General features: G+C 40.3%; 1 long non-coding RNA gene across 1 annotated transcript in view; it reads right to left on the minus strand.

The window, feature by feature from the left end:
• LOC145523625 (uncharacterized) overlaps positions 1 to 15,855 on the minus strand; it is a 68,111-nt gene that overhangs the window by 30,493 nt on the left and 21,763 nt on the right. Inside the window, exons 3-4 of the long non-coding RNA XR_014066790.1 lie at positions 13,987 to 14,179; positions 1,156 to 1,247 (exon numbers count right to left, since the gene is read on the minus strand). This is a non-coding gene — a long non-coding RNA (uncharacterized LOC145523625). The remainder of the gene's footprint in view (positions 1 to 1,155; positions 1,248 to 13,986; positions 14,180 to 15,855) is intronic.

Below are 15,855 nucleotides of genomic sequence, written 5' to 3' on the forward strand. Positions count from 1 at the left end.
TTCCAGTTATACCCAGTCTCTACCAGAGCTTCTGCATACGCTGTTCCTTCTGTCCATGACTTTCTTCCCCTAACTTTTCTCAAATGTCTCATAGCGGACTTTTTCGCTCCCCATTTAGCATGTTCTGAACCTCAATTCTTTATTTGCTTCCTTCTTTGGGTTTGGGGAGCTATGAGCCAGGAACCAGGATGATTCACATTAAAAACCACATTCAATGATGTTTCAGTTCTTTGTTCAATTACTTGATCATACACATTTCCACAACAGAATTTATGTTCCATGAAGAGGGGGGCCAGGAGGGTCTGATTTGTTCTCGTATCCCCAGGGCTGAGCATCATGAGGGATCCATAGAAACTTCTGGATAGATTTGTGTTGACTGAGAAAGGAAGACCCCAGCCCAACACTATCAACATTGGCAGACGCGAGGTCAACTTTGGTATTGAGCTTATAGGACACTCAGATCTTGCTCCATCTAAAGCACTCCACTCCTACATCATAGACAGGGTAAGAGTTTAGTCACAGCAGACTGAGGGTCCATCAGATACAGAGGGCCTGGCTCCCCTGGACCAGGTTAGACTGTGGACTTCCTTGACTTCTTAAGCACAGGTCTAATGTCAGATCATGTGGATGAAAGTCCCACTTCCATTTTATGTAGACTGATTGACACCTATGCTATAACATGTATGTCTGTCATGTCTGATCATCAGTGTTATGCCTTTTAGCATCTTCATGACTAGTTCAGGAATCCAGCTCTTCCCTGATCTGATTTTGTGGCTCAGCCTTTAACCATTATGAAAATCAGTGTCAACTGAGTCTGCTCTGAAATAGTTTGCTGTGCCATATGGCCAATTAGAAGATTATAAAGACTGATGCTTTTAAGATCCACCCTGGCCTTGACTCTGTGTGGCCGATGAAATCACCTTTTTTTTTGAGGAAAAATACCTGTGCAGGCATGGAGGAATGTGCTTCAGATATGATTCTTCATTGGGTTTTATCTATTTCATGTACATGCCTATACATTTTTAAGTTTCTGTAGTGTGCCTGATTGGAGAAATATGAGAGATAATATCTCTCCCATTAACAAAATTATTTTAGAATCATGGTACTTCCATACAAGTGAATTTTCTCAGCAATAAAAAGAAGCAATCTACTCACATGCAACAATGTGGGTGAATCCTCATTTGCATCAAGCAAAAGGAGCCAGATTTGAAAGACTACATATTGTGTGGTTCCATTTATACAATTTTCTGGAAAAGACAACAATATAGGGAGAAAACAGATGAGGAGTTCAGGGGGCTGGGAGTGGGTTGTGCAGGTGGGAAGGATTGATCACAAAGAGGCATGAGCAAATTCTCTGGGATGATGGGACTGTTCTGTATCTTCATTAAGTTTGTGGTTAAACAGGTACATGCCAGTGATGGAAAGTTTTCCCGTGTCTCTTCACTAGGCTGTGGTACCCAGCTACTCAACAATACTCATCTAGGTGTTGTCATGAAGGTATTTTGTAGCTGTGGTTAGCACCTACAAACAACTGACTTTAAGTGAAGGAGATTATCCTTGATAATGTGGGTGGGCCTCATCCAATCAAGGAAAGGACTTCATGAGGTTTCCCCTGAGGAAGAAGAAATTCAGCCTCAAGACTGGAGCATTAACTCCTGCCTCAAAATTTCCAGCCTGCTGGCATTCCCATGTGAATTTGGGTTTGTCAGTCAGCCGCCACAGCTGGATCAGCCAATGTCTTGGGATAAATCGCTTCACCATGCATGCGTGCTCAGTTGTGTCTGACTCTTTGCTACCCCACAGACTCTAGCCTACCAGGCTAAATGCCATGTAATCCTTAGCAGGTATGTGTGTATCTGCTTGCAGTTTGGGTTGATTATGATGTTGTTCCACAGCTAAAAAAGGAGACCCCGGTATCCTCTTTATTGATGAATTTTGCCTTCTCCCCTTAGAAGGCAAGATATCTACCACTTGTTTTGGTTTAAAATTATTTTTTCTTTTTAATTTTAATTGGGGTATAGACATTTTACAATGTTGTATTAGTTTCAGAGGAACAGCAAAGTGAATCAGTTGTACACATACATATATTGAGTCCTTTTTTTTTTTTAGATTTTTTTTCCCATATAGGCCACTACAGAGTATTGAGTAGAATACCGTGTGCTATACAGAGGGTTCTTATTAGTTATCTATTTCATATATGTGCGTGTTTGCTCAGTTGTGTCTGATTCTTTGCAACCCTATGGACTGTAGCCTGCCAGACTCTTCTGTCCATGGGATTTTCCAGATAAGAACACTGGATGGGTTGCCATTTTCTTCTCCAGGGGATCTTCCCGACTCAGAGATCAAACCTGTGCCTCCTGCATTGGCAGACAAATTCTTTATCACTGAGCCATCTAGGAAGCCCTAGTAGTGTGTATCTGTCAGTCCTGGTCTCCCAGTTTATCCCTCCCCCTCCTATCACCTAGTAGCCATGTTTGTTTTCTATATCCATGACTCTACTTCTGTTTTGTAAACAAGTTCATTTGTACCCTTTTTTTTTAAGATTCCACATATAAGTGATATCATATGATATTTGTCTTTTTATGTTTGATTTCACTCAGTGTGACAATCTCTAGGTCCATAAATATGAAAAGATACATGCACCCGAATGTTTATAGCAGTCCTATTTTCAGTAGCCAGGACATGGAAGCAACCTAAAGGTCCATCAACAGAGGAATGGATAAAGAAGATGTGATACATTTATACAATAGAATATTACTCAGCCATGGAAAAGAACAAAATAATGCCATTTGCAGCAATGTGCCACTTAAAATAACTTTTTAAAAAAGTAGATATTAGGTAGATATTAAATTAGGATGGATTCTTTGATGTGGAGGACAGTGACATGTAAGGATAACCTTCCTGCTTTGGAATCAATTGCTACATTTGTAAGGGAAATAAAAGAAAATAGAGATATATATAGCTCAGCTCCCTGGCTATTCTCTTGTGTATATGCCTACTACAAATTCAAATTAAAGGAGGAGGAAGGATAAAAATGGGCATGTGATGTGACTTTCATTCATTCATCTTCTAGTTAACAGAGAAAATTCTTGCAATTCAAATGACTTCTGAAATCAGAAAAATAAAACTCGATGATGTGTGTGCATGTAAGTGTGTATTGCACACCTCAGTAGAACAGATACGATTCCAGACATAATGTGGATGCACATTGCTCAGAAAATTTATGAACTTGGGGAATAACCTTCAGACAAGGTTGGGTCCCTTGCTCCTTTACTGCTGAGAACCAATCAAAGGGCTAGCCATAACCAAGGGCAGCTCAGAGGCCTGAGACATAAGTTGGCAGAGGTGATGGAAAGGGAAAGAAGCTGGGCAGAGTATAGCAGAAAAAAATAGGAAAGAAAAATAAGGCTGAATACCATCAGCAATCGCCTCAGGTACATTTTGCTGTCTTAGCTGCTATGAGTCAGCCTGGCCGGAAACAGTCTAAAAAAGGCAGGGACAAGGCTGGCTGCAGAGTGCGTATTTTGGGTCTGCTGTCCTGCCCACACTGGAGCTGGAGACGCTGCAGCTGTGCTTTCTCTCCTGAGGCACGGACTGCTGGCGCCTTCCATGGTCCAGTTAGAGTCACTCATCTCAGAGGACGTGGAAAAGGAGGGAAGTCACTACCTTATTTGCCTAAGAATCATTTCTCACTTTCCTCTTCACTTCCTGACATGAGAGTTGAACATTAACTAGAACATTTTGTTAATCAAACTAAAATTCCTTGCTTAGCAAAGGAAACCTGGTAAATGAGCTGCTCCTGTTATCAAGTTCCAGGTCTTATCTAAAGCAAGGGAAAGGGAGCCGGAGGAAGTATAGGTTATAAGCGTGGGCAAGTCTCCCCCTAGTGGACAAATGACATCACATTGCACTTGCAAAGACTGCCTCATTGGCACGAAACAAAAATTCATAGAGCAGAGCTGAAAGAGAAGAAAAAGTGTTATTATGACATGTATTTCAGTCTTGATTTCTAAGGGATTCATTTCAGTGGAAAAGTAATACTGAGTTGAATATTGTACATATCATTTGGGAATTTTTACCTTTAGAGTGTTTGTTACCATCAGTTTACTATAACTCCATGTCTCAATATAAGGAAGAATAAGTTGAGAGAATACTATGACTGTTTTTTTTTCCCCTAATACTTCATTTATTCAAATTTTTAACTAATGAGAAGTTTCAAAGACAATTCTTGTAGTAAAATCTTTGCACATATTTTTAACTATTTAAGATAAATTTCTAGAAACAATTGCTCAACCAAGTTCAAGGACATTTTCTAAGTTTTTGGTACTACAACCTACAACACAATTGATTCAGTCTAGGACCGGTTTTGAAAGGCCTAAGTCCCTTCCTAGGAGACATTGGATTTGGGGACAAGCCCATTAAGTTCATGGTGAAAAAGAGTATTTAGAGTATTTCCATTTTTATGGACAAAGTGAGTCCCACTGTGCCTTGAACAGTGGCAGATCTGCAACCTCATCGGACTGACAGCTCCTCCTGGGAATCCTTGTATCAGCATCTTCTGCGAACTCCACGCCTGTTTGAACCAGCAGCCAGAACCCTATACGCTTCAGAACAGATGGGCGTGGTGAATTATCTATGCTCTTGACAAATATTGACCTTCCTCAGTCTCCTCTAGCTATTCTTGGCTTTCAGGAGGAAAACTTGAAGTCTGTGCAACAGATCTCAAGAGTTTTTAGGATCCTGATATATATATATATATAGGAAATATGTGTGTATGTGTCCATGGGTAAGTGGGCATAGGTAGTTGTGTGTGTGTGTGTGTGTGTGTGTGTGTGTGTATTTGTCTTTCTGGATGATACTTTTCAGACTGTAAATTCATTGGATTTTCAAAGTATCTGTGACCTAAGAAACATTATAAACTACTGATTAAAAAAATCTCACCCCGCTGGAAAAATAAGCCATGGCAGAGATGGAGTACCTGGGTTGTAGAGTCAGAATGCCTAAACTCAAATCTAAATGAGATTCCTTAGGAAAGTAATTTAATCTCTCCAAGCCTTAGTCTCCTCTTCTATAAAATGGGAATAATAATATCACTTAATCTATTGAATAATGCAAGGATTCAATAATATAAAGCATGCTTGTACTTAGCAACTTGCTTGACACATATTAATTGTTTCTTAAAGGTTGGCCTTCATTATTATGACAGGCTTTGAACATGTGTAAAATGTTAGGTTTGTTAAAATCCCACTGTGTAAGACGGATAACAAACACATGGAAAAATGCTCAACATCACTCATTATCAGAGAAATGCAAATCAAAACCACAATGAAGTACCATCTCACGCTGATCAGAATGGCTGCCATCAAAAAGTCCACAAACAATAAATGCTGGAGAGAGTGTGGAGAAAAGGGAACTCTCTTACACTGTTGATGGGAATGCAAACTAGTACAGCCACTATGGAGAACAGTGTGGAGATTCCTTAAAAAACTGGAAATGGAACTTCCATATGACCCAGCAATCCCACTGTCAGGCATACACACTAAAGAAACCAGAAATGAAAGAGATACATGTACCCCAGTGTTCATTGTAACACTGTTTACAATAGCTAGGACATGGAAGCAACCTAGATGTCCATCGGCAGATGAATGGATAAGGAAGTTGTGGGACATATGCACAATGGAATATTACTCAGCTATAAAAAAGAACACATTTGAAACAGTTCTAATGAGGTGGATGAAACCGGAGCTTATTATACAGAGTGAAGGAAGTCAGAAAGAGAAACACCAATACAGTGTATTAACACATATATATGGAATTTAGAAAGATGATAACGACGATCCTATATGCAAGATAGCAAAAGAGACACAGATGTAAAGAACAGACATTTGGACTCTGTGGGAGAAGGTGAGGGTGAGATGATTTGAGAGAATAGCATTGAAACATGTGTATTACCATATGTAAAATAGAGGACCAGTGCAAGTTTGATGCATGAAGCAGGGCACTCAAAGCCGGTGCTCTGGGACAAATCAGAGGGATGGGGTGGGAATGGAGGTGGGAGGAGGGTTCAATTTGGGGGGGGGGACACATATACACCCATGGCTGGTTCATGTTGATGTATGGCAAAAACCACTACAATATTGTAATTAACCTCCAATTAAAATTAATAAATTAATTAAAAAGATCCCACTGTGTGCATCATACATTTTCCAATAATTTTGCAATCTTCTGGATGAGATAGAAAGGTTATTTTTGTCTTTTGATAGGAAAGTGTTATTTCTTTGAAACATCCTAAGTATGACTCTGTCCAAAAGTGATGAACTGGTTCATAGAATTATATAATTTTAAAGCAAGTAGAGACTTGAATTATTATCCAATCATATCTCCTTCAGTGATATTTTATAGATAAAAAAAAAGATGTATTTTGAAAAATGACTTGTTCAGGTCACTCTTTGTGACTGCAATTCAGGACCTCAGCTTTTAATTCTGAGCTGTTTTTACCACTGCTCTCATAGACATTTTTAGCCTTTCCTCCCCTGTTTCATCAGGTTCTTAAAGGTCTATAAAAGAAAAGATTGAGAGTGGCTGTCCTGTGGGAAACATCACCACCCATCAGAATTCTGCTCAAATCTCTGGCTTCCTGATGCCTCTGGCTCACAGCCAGTTGTTTTTTTCCCCCCTCTGAGAATTCTGTGTATCGCAGTCTTCTCACTGTCTATCTTAGTCTCATTATACATATCACATTATGTCTGTTTTTGTCCCGCTAGAATATGAACTTCTTGAAGACAGAAGCTAAGACATTGCATCTAATAGAATGGAGCAAACTAATGTTTCATGAAGGGAAGGATAGAAGGTACAAAGGGATTGAAAGTGTGTCTATCTCACTGATAAGCTTGAACCTGAAAAACTCCAGAAGACCTAAGAAAAGTCCATTGCTCCTTGCTAACACTTTGTCCTGGATACATCTAGAAGAAATAGGAACTGTAATCAGCTTGTGATCAAGGCCAGAAGCTCAGAAAGGCTAGAGGTGAGCTGTAGGGAAAAAATCCAAGACCCAGTCACATCTTGGGGACAGAACTCTAAAACTTCAAAACGGAAAAACATGAGTCAGGCCTGAAAAATAGAATATATGGCAGGGACATGTCGTAACAACATGACAAAACCTTGGTTCATAGATTTGGATCCTAGGTCTAAACTGCAAGTGAAAGAACAGAGCAGACCAAATGCCAGGCTTGGTGCAGACATCTGAGACAGCAGGAACTGAAAGCGAGGGTGAAATCCCTAGCTTTGAAGATGGAAGCTTTGAGGGTAGAAGTCAGGTCAGACCCCAGTCTCCCCAGTGTTGCCTTCTGCTGTTTCTCAGCCTTTCTTCCTGACTGCGCCTCAAAATATGCCATGATAGGTGAGACATTGATCACACTTTCTGCTGCTGTAACAAGTGTCTAGGAGCAAAGACTTTTAAACTGACCTTAAATTATTCTTTGACTCCTTGGAAAGAATACTCAAAAAAAGGAGTCCTGGAGCACCTGTGTGTCTGGATAGAGGATTAGTAGGTTTCCTGAGATCCCCTGAAATGTCTGTGACTGGTAGTTGCTCTAGTTTCTCAAGTCTTCATAGCTCCCCATCCCCTCCCAGAGGAATCCTGTTCCTTTCTGAGTTCTAAGAACAATTCTTTTGGATCCATTCCCTGGAAAGTCTTCCCTGTGTCATAAACCAAGACCTGCAGACACCAGGCTCTTGGGAAGGATTCGCTGAAGTAGTTGTGAATCCATTGCTATCAGAACCGGATGCCGGGTGTCTGGAGAGCCAGACTGCCTGAGAATCCTAAAAGGTCCTAAGTAATCACTAATTCAAGAGAAACTCAAGAAGTGCTGCGCAAACATGTTAATCCCAAAGCATTCCCTTGACACAGCAGACAATAGCTTAAGAAAAACTAGGGTAATATGTAGACTGATATCACTAGGATATTGAGAACATCGATTTATTTCTTTTCAAATCATCTTCTGATCCTGTCAGAGGGCAGAAACAACTTGCATTCATTTTAACTTTAAGTTTTCTGGAGACCTGCTTTTCAGTAGCTGGAGAAAACGGATCATGTGTTTTTCTTTTTGACCAAAGACACTCACATCCCACGATGGTGGACATTATCAAGATTGTGCTGCTCAAAGAGGATTTACAGAGTGTTTTTTGAGGTTCTGAGGTTAATTAAACACTAAAAGTTATCTGTAAGTAGCAAGTGAGGAAACAATTTATTTTCCATGAGATTTAGATCTATTCTAGCCTGTAGTCAATTGCAAATGTTACTTCAGTGTCCAGGTCCCAAGAGTAACTAATAATCGAAGAGATTGGCTTAAACACCACCGAGGTTTTCTTACTCAAATGAGCAGCCTTTGAAATGGGGCATCTGAGTGCTCCCTTGTGTTAAGTGCCCAAATCAGCAACATCATCCTTTCCCCCACCCAGACGCCTGCACAAAGTCCATTATAATCTCGGATCACGTGTCTCAATGGAGAAAGAAAATAAGTGTCAGTGGAAATGGAGACCATTAACTGAGGACTTGAGGAGAAGCAGTGTCTCAAAGGGTGCTGGATGTGGAGAGTGTGCTGCCTGTGCAAGACATCACAGGTTGCCTGCCTAATTGCCATGATCTCTTCTTCTTTACTTCCACACAGCTATTTTATTTGGAAATGTTGAAGAAACATTACATTTTCCAACCTTGCTCAAGCTAGGAATGTGACACAACTCAGGCCGCTGAAATATAAGCAGAAGTTGGGGAAATTTTTCCAACAGGTGCTGAGTCAGCTAGTATGTGTCTTTTGACCTTTGCTATTTCTCTTTTTTTCTTCCTGGAATGGACACAAGATGCTGAAGATGTAGCACGTACCTAGTGTCCACGAAGAGACATGCATGGGGATAAAATTCACATGAAAATAATGACTCAGTAGAAATATAGAAAATACTTGGGCCCTTGATGACATCAAAGGGCCATCATATCAGCCCTGGAACCCTTGCTTTTGGTCTTTTTTATCAAATAAGAAAAGTTACATCTCAGATTATTATTAGTCACTAATTAATTGGGTTTTCTCATACTTGCTACCACATGCATTCCCATGCAATGTCCCTATTCTCCTGATGATTTTGGACTCCATAAGTCTTCTAAACTTAGATGCAAATCTAGAGAGAGAGAGAAAAAAAAGGCTGGTTTTCTCTCTTGATTACCAAATTGAATTAGACTACATTTCTGACCTTTGATAAGATATACAGGCTCAAGAAAAAATATAATAATGATTTTCACTTTAGAGAAAAATAAAGGCTTTATTTTTGGGTGTTTTTGTTTTTTTGCACATTTGGCTTTATAGCTTCTGCAATTCATACATGCTACAAAAGTGCAGGATAAGAAACAGCTTAAATACAACACCAGACAACGATGATGTTTAAGTTCATCAGCTTTCACAATTAGAAAGAGACCCTTATTGGTGCATCTTCCTCCCTACACCCCAGCTAGTCCTCTTCACTATATGGGGAACCACTTTTACTCTCCCTACTAAGATCTTTCTTCTACTTCCTTTGTCTCCATGCTGCAGGGTCAGAAATCCCTCTCATATCAGCTGACCAGGGGAAACATTCAAAATTCCTATTAATTTGTTAAGTAGAGCAACTTAGCCTCCAGTGTTTCATCCTCTCCCATCGCTCCCATTTCACAGTAAAAGAATTATTAATATGTTTTCCTGAACTGAGTAGTCTCATGGTTCTCCACTTTAGCTTTCCTTTAACAACTTCCTAAACCTCTAATTAAAGTTTTAGGACGTAGAAGAGCTTTCTTTCTCTCAGACACAGCTCTCAGTGCAAAGTGGAGCCAAAGAGCAGGAGGAACCCATATTTTATTTTGTGTTCCAAAGGAAACCCTGAGGAGGTGAAGGGCCTTCACCCACTTTCAATACAGGTATTTATGTAGACCCTGTATAACAGGATCTCCAATCAAGGATTAAGATACACAGTTGGAGGGTCAGAAAACACAAGGCTAGGTATTTGAGCTCAACTTACCAACTTATCAGCAAGAACCAGTGTTCTCCCCCCGTATCTCTTCTCCTCAGTAGCTTCCTGTAACTGTGGCCTTTTCTCTGCCTCAGTTTTCCACACCACCAATGACTATGAGCTAGCACCTCCCCTATATTGGTAACGCTCCAAATTCCCCTGTCTTCATGCCCAGAGCTCCTCTTCCTATTGAAGTAGCTGATGGCCTGACAGCCATCGTCATTGGACTGGGTCCAGCTAAGTCCCAAACGTTCCTGTCAGTAGCCGCAGTCCTTGAGTCTCCTGGGCTATGTCCTCAAGAAGCAGGTGTGTTCCTTGATTAGTGTCAAAACAGAGAAGCTACAGGGGCTCTTTCACTCTGTTTTTCCCCCCTCCAACACACACACATACACACACATACCAGCAGTGCAGCAAAGAGGTATATCCTGCTCCAGGCTAGTCGCTGCCTATTTTGGATCAGGTCACCTCCTTCCCTAACTCTTCTTAGGAAGTATTGCCATACCTCTACCACTTCCATCTCCACCCAGAGTCAGTGTAACCAAGTGGATAAGACCATGGGTTTAGAAGCTCAGAAAGGTGGGTTCAAATCCCAGCTTGCTGCTATTTAGCTAAGTGACTGTGACCAAGTTACTTGGCCTTGCGGAGCTTCAGTAACCTCATCTTTAAAATGGGATTAGTGATTATCCATGTGAAAATTTTAAAAACACTATACAAGGTGATGTATTGTAAGTACTTAAAGGTGATACCTCGTAAGTGCTTGGTAAATTGGTGCTTCCAATGATGGATTTCTTCCTTTTGCAATTATACTCAAAACTTTGAGAAGTCATCAAAGTTCTTGCTTCAGCTGTTTGCAGCTTGCACCCTCTCTGCTGTATTTCCTCTGCTTTTTCCACCAGGATATTAATTTAAAAAAGCATGTTGCGTTCTGGCCTTCCTCTAGTGAGGACTAGTCCCTCCCCAGCAGGGTAGATCCTCAGGCTCCTACTGCCCCGATGTTTCCTGGTCCCTCTCACCCCAGGATCCAACACAACATGTAATGTTTATGTGTTTTTGTTGTTGTTGTTGTTTGTTTTTAAAAAACGATTAACTCTGAAATATGGAGGCTTGGTCCACACCCTCACCCCCAAGTTAGAATTAGTGAGTTAAAGAGATGAGGCCATAAAGATGGAAAGGAATCATACCATATATGGCCTTGAAAGCATTGGTAAAAAATTTAGGTTTATTCTAAATGTAAAAAGGAGGTGTTAGAGATTCAAGGCAAGGCAGTATGATCTGGGTTTCTCTGATGGCTTAATGGTAAAGAATCCACATGCCAATGCAGAAGACATAGAGAGGTGGATTTGATCCCTGGGTTGGGAAGATCCCCTGGAGGAGGGCATGGCAACCCACTCCAGTATTTTTGTCTGAAGAGTCCCATGGACAGAGGGGCCCGATAGGCTACAATCCACGGGGTCACAAAGAGTCAGACATGACTTAGTGACTAAACAACAAGGTAAGATGATCTGGTTAAGAAGGTCACTCTCAGTGCTTTGTGGAGAGTTACCTGGACTGACAGAGTGGAAACAGGACCAGTTTAGTAAAGATGGTCTAGGAAAGAGATAATGTGCTATACTCACACATATATATGTATAAATATATATGTTTGGATACATATAAACACGTGTGTATGTGTGTATGCTCAGTTGTGTCTAATTCTTTTCAACCCTTTGAAATGTAACTCACCAGGCTCCTCTACCCATGGAATTTTTCAGGTAAGAATACTGGAGTGGGTTTCCATTTCCTCCTCCAGGGAATGTTCCCGACCCAGGGATCAAACCTCTGTAGCTTGCGTCTTGTGCATTGGCAGGTAGATTCTTTACCGCTGAACGTTGGGAACTTCAACATATATACATACCCACAAAGAAATAAACATATAAATACATTTCTGATTTAATGAAATGGCCTCCATACTGTGACTTCATGTCATGTTTTTCTTGTAATAATTATTTTTCTCATCTATTCTCCTGAAAAATTACCTTTGATAGGTGTACAGTATTTCATTGAATTGATATGTCACCATTTATTGAACTAATTTCTTGGTGTTAGTCATTTCTTTTCATTTTTTATTGTTAAAGATGACACTTTCAATAACATCTTTGCCAAGAGGTTATTGAGCATGTCTCTGATTATTTCTTTAAAGTGATTATTTGAAATGAAACTATTTGAAGTGATCAAACATTTTCTTTTTGAGAGTTTTGATGTGAGTGTCAAACTGCCATCCACAAAGATTTTCCTAATTTATACTCTTGTCAGAAGTGCATGATGGTGCCCATTTTCCTCAAACTCTCCCCTTATAATTTAAATTTGCCAAGTTAATGAATAGAAATGCTGAAGCTAATTTAGCTAGTATATTCCTTGAATATTAGTGAGGCTAAACACATATAGTGCTCCTTTTATTTATTTTTCTGTGTTTTGTCTTTAAAGTGGAGCTCCTTTAAAGAAGCATGAAGGTTTCTTAAACTATGGATATAAGAATATAAATTATATATAAAAACTTAACCAAATCAGTAAATTCTCTTGTGGTTTATTAAGTTATTTATTAGGTCTATATGCAGTCTCCATTGCCGCATGCTATCTAACTTCCTAAGCCAGGCTGCAATGAGTGTAAATTAAAGTAAATGCTTTGAAAGCTGGTTTGAGTTGCTTCCTGGTGTGTGAAGCATGGTGCTTAACAAATGATCCTAGAACACTCTTGCGAATCCCATGCAGTCTTACTCTAAAATTAATTGAACAATCAGGGTTTTCGGCTCTCTAGCGAAGGAAGGAAACTCAAATTGTCAGGCGAGCCATGTGAGTGAGAAAAGGATGTCTCCAAAAGACAAATAATAAAAAATGGTTCTCAAAGGCTATTCTTCACAATGGCACTAGGGTGGGATGAATTCAACCATGGAGCCATGCAGTCTGAACTCTCAGTTAAATGTATCTTCAGCTTGCTCTCTGTAAGTAGAAAGGGGTCATGCTCACTTTTAATTGGCAAAACATTAAAAATGTAAGAATTCAGACAAAGCTTATCAGTTAGTGGATAGAAAAGCTGAGAACCTGGTTGTAAAATAAGCGAATAAATTTGTTGATTTCATTTCTGAAGTTAGTATTGAGTTTTGTTGACTCAGAAGCAAATAGGTACATTATTCAATGAAGCTCTAACTTGGAGTCTGAATAGCTTTTGCTTTTAATCCTGCACAGTCTAAATTGAGACAGGAATGGGGTTGGTAGACACACGTTTCTTTAATGAATACCAAAAAAAGGTTATCTCATCTAGTTTTCTTTTTTCAATTCTGTGACCTTGTCAACAAACAGCTCAAATTACATAGATTTTATTCCTTTACATGGGCTTCCCAGGTGATGCTAGTGGTAAAGAACCCACCTGCCAATGCAGGAGAAATAAGAGATATGGGTTTGACCAAGAGTTGGGAAGATTCCCTGGAGGAGGACATGGTAACCCACTCCAGTATTCTTTTTTTTTTCTTTTTTAAATTTATTTATTTTCAATTGAAGGATAATTGGGGAATGGAACCCACTTCAGTATTCTTGCCTGGAGAATTTCATGGACAGAGGTGCCTGGCGGGCTACAGTCCATGGGGCCGCAAAGAGTCAGACATGACTGAGCAACTAACACTTCACTTCATACATTGTGTTGATTTCTACCAAACATCAACAGGAATCAGCCATAGATTTATCCATGTCCCCTCCCACTTGAACATCCCTACCACCTCCCTCCCTACTCCACCCTTCTAGGTTGTTACTGAGCCCTGTTTTGCCACTCCAGTGTTCTTGCCTGGAGAATCCCATGGACAAAGGATCCTGGCTGGCTACAGTCCATAGGGTTGCAAAGAGTCATAAATGACTAAAGCAGCTTAGCACACATGCAAACACATTCCTTTACATGCTAGTGAATCGTGGGTCTCAGAACTTTACCATAGCCCTGGGTTAGGAGTCAGGATCAATATCGACTGTTGACATTTTAGACGTAATCACGGTACTCTCCAAGAACATCATTTAAGCAGTGTTAATCATCAAGCTATGCCATGGGAAAATGCATTGTACTGGAATTTTTCACTTGTTCTGTCTCAAGGGGAATGCAATATCCAAGAAGGATGGAGCCTTTGAGCTAAAGGGAAAAAGAAAAAGAATATTTATTAAAAACTTTCTATGTATCAGGTATTCTATTAGTGCTTCACATGTTTTATGGCAGTTAACTCTCATGACCATCCTCTGAGATAGACATGAATACCCTCGCTTTTCTGAAGAAGAAATGGAGCTCAGGAAAATTAAGGAGCAGATCCAAGGCCCCACAGTCATAAGTCAATTTAGATCTCTGTGACTTGAAGGACTGTGAACTGTCTCCTTCTCATTGATGTTATGAATTTCCGGATTTAGGGGAAACTCCCCTTTCACTTGGGGAGGAGGAGAGAGGGGAGCAGAAGAGAATAACTTGCCTAAGCCCAGCCTGGAGGCCTTGACACACAATTTAACCCTGCCCCTCTCACGTGCCTACAAAGACACGGAGGTCTAGAGATTTAGACCAACTTCCCTGGAATCAGGGCCTGAGGTGGGATTTGTGGAAGTGAGTGGGGACAAAGGCTAGGCAGGGGAAGAAGCTAAGCATAGGTGTAGTTTTGGGCTCCCCAACTGGCAGCCAACACCAGCTTCCCAGCATGGGAGTAAGACCACTGTGGATGCCCCAGCCCCATGGAACCTTCTTGGCTGGCACCACACTGAGATAAGCCACCACCACGCAGCCCTGCCCCAAATCTCAAGCCAAAGTATCATGGCTAATGTCATAGTTTTTGTTTGCAGCCTGCCACTATGTTTCAGGGTGGCTTTATTGCAGTAATGGATTACTGAAACATCTCCAAAACCTACATTTGATGTAGGAAGAACATTCTCTGAAGCAAAATCTGATTACTATTTATATCAAAAATATGTATATCCTTGGGAAGAAAAAAAATGTTAGAGTTACTGGGAGACAAGATCTTGGCCCTGGTCCTTAAAAGTTACAGCCTCAACTTCCCTGGGAACACAGCTCATTACCTTTGTACATTTCAGTCATTTTAAGAGAGCATTGGTTAGGCCTAACTAGAGTTAGAGGCCCACCCCTTGCCCAAGAATGAGTGTTAGACAATCAAATGCTTAGTCCTGGGAACTTGAGCCTTAAGTGATGTGACATGAAGGCTGCATGCTTCCCTAGGGAAGTCATCCTGAGGCAATGGATGGCTCCATTCTTCTCCTCCTGACTTTTCCTAGGTCTTCTTTCTGAAGCCTGGTGATGTTGGTTACATAGATAACTTCTTTGTAAATTCCGATTCTATCTTTCAGTGAATTCCTTTGAAGCTTGCAACCAAAGAGCCTTAAGTAGTACATAAATCTTAAGAGAAAGTGTCCTGAGAATATAGCTCTAATTTAGTAGATGAGGAAACCGAGGCCTTAGTAAGTTTAATTTCATTGCTCCAAGTATACAGCCAGAATCAAATCCCAGGTTTTCTGCTTTTCAATGCAGTGTCTTTCCTCCATTCCATAGGAGAAGCAGAATTGGGATAGAATTTTAATGTTTCAGATGAAGATAATGAAATCAAAGCCCAGAGAGAGAGAGACTGTTGTTACCATCCATAGAAATCACCCACAGCCAAGAGTGGCCAACTTCAATACTGAAGTCATTTGATATTCTGTCTTTTATGAAGAGATACGTCATCTGTGACTTAAAAAATCTAAACTACTTACCAAATTAAGTACTAATACTATGTTTTTAATCAATAGCCAAGAAATATATTTGCCCCTTCCCAATCT

This window comes from Giraffa tippelskirchi, chromosome 10 (assembly GCF_054371585.1).
Source record: "Giraffa tippelskirchi isolate mGirTip1 chromosome 10, T2T-mGirTip1v1.2.pri, whole genome shotgun sequence".
Taxonomy (NCBI): domain Eukaryota; kingdom Metazoa; phylum Chordata; class Mammalia; order Artiodactyla; family Giraffidae; genus Giraffa; species Giraffa tippelskirchi.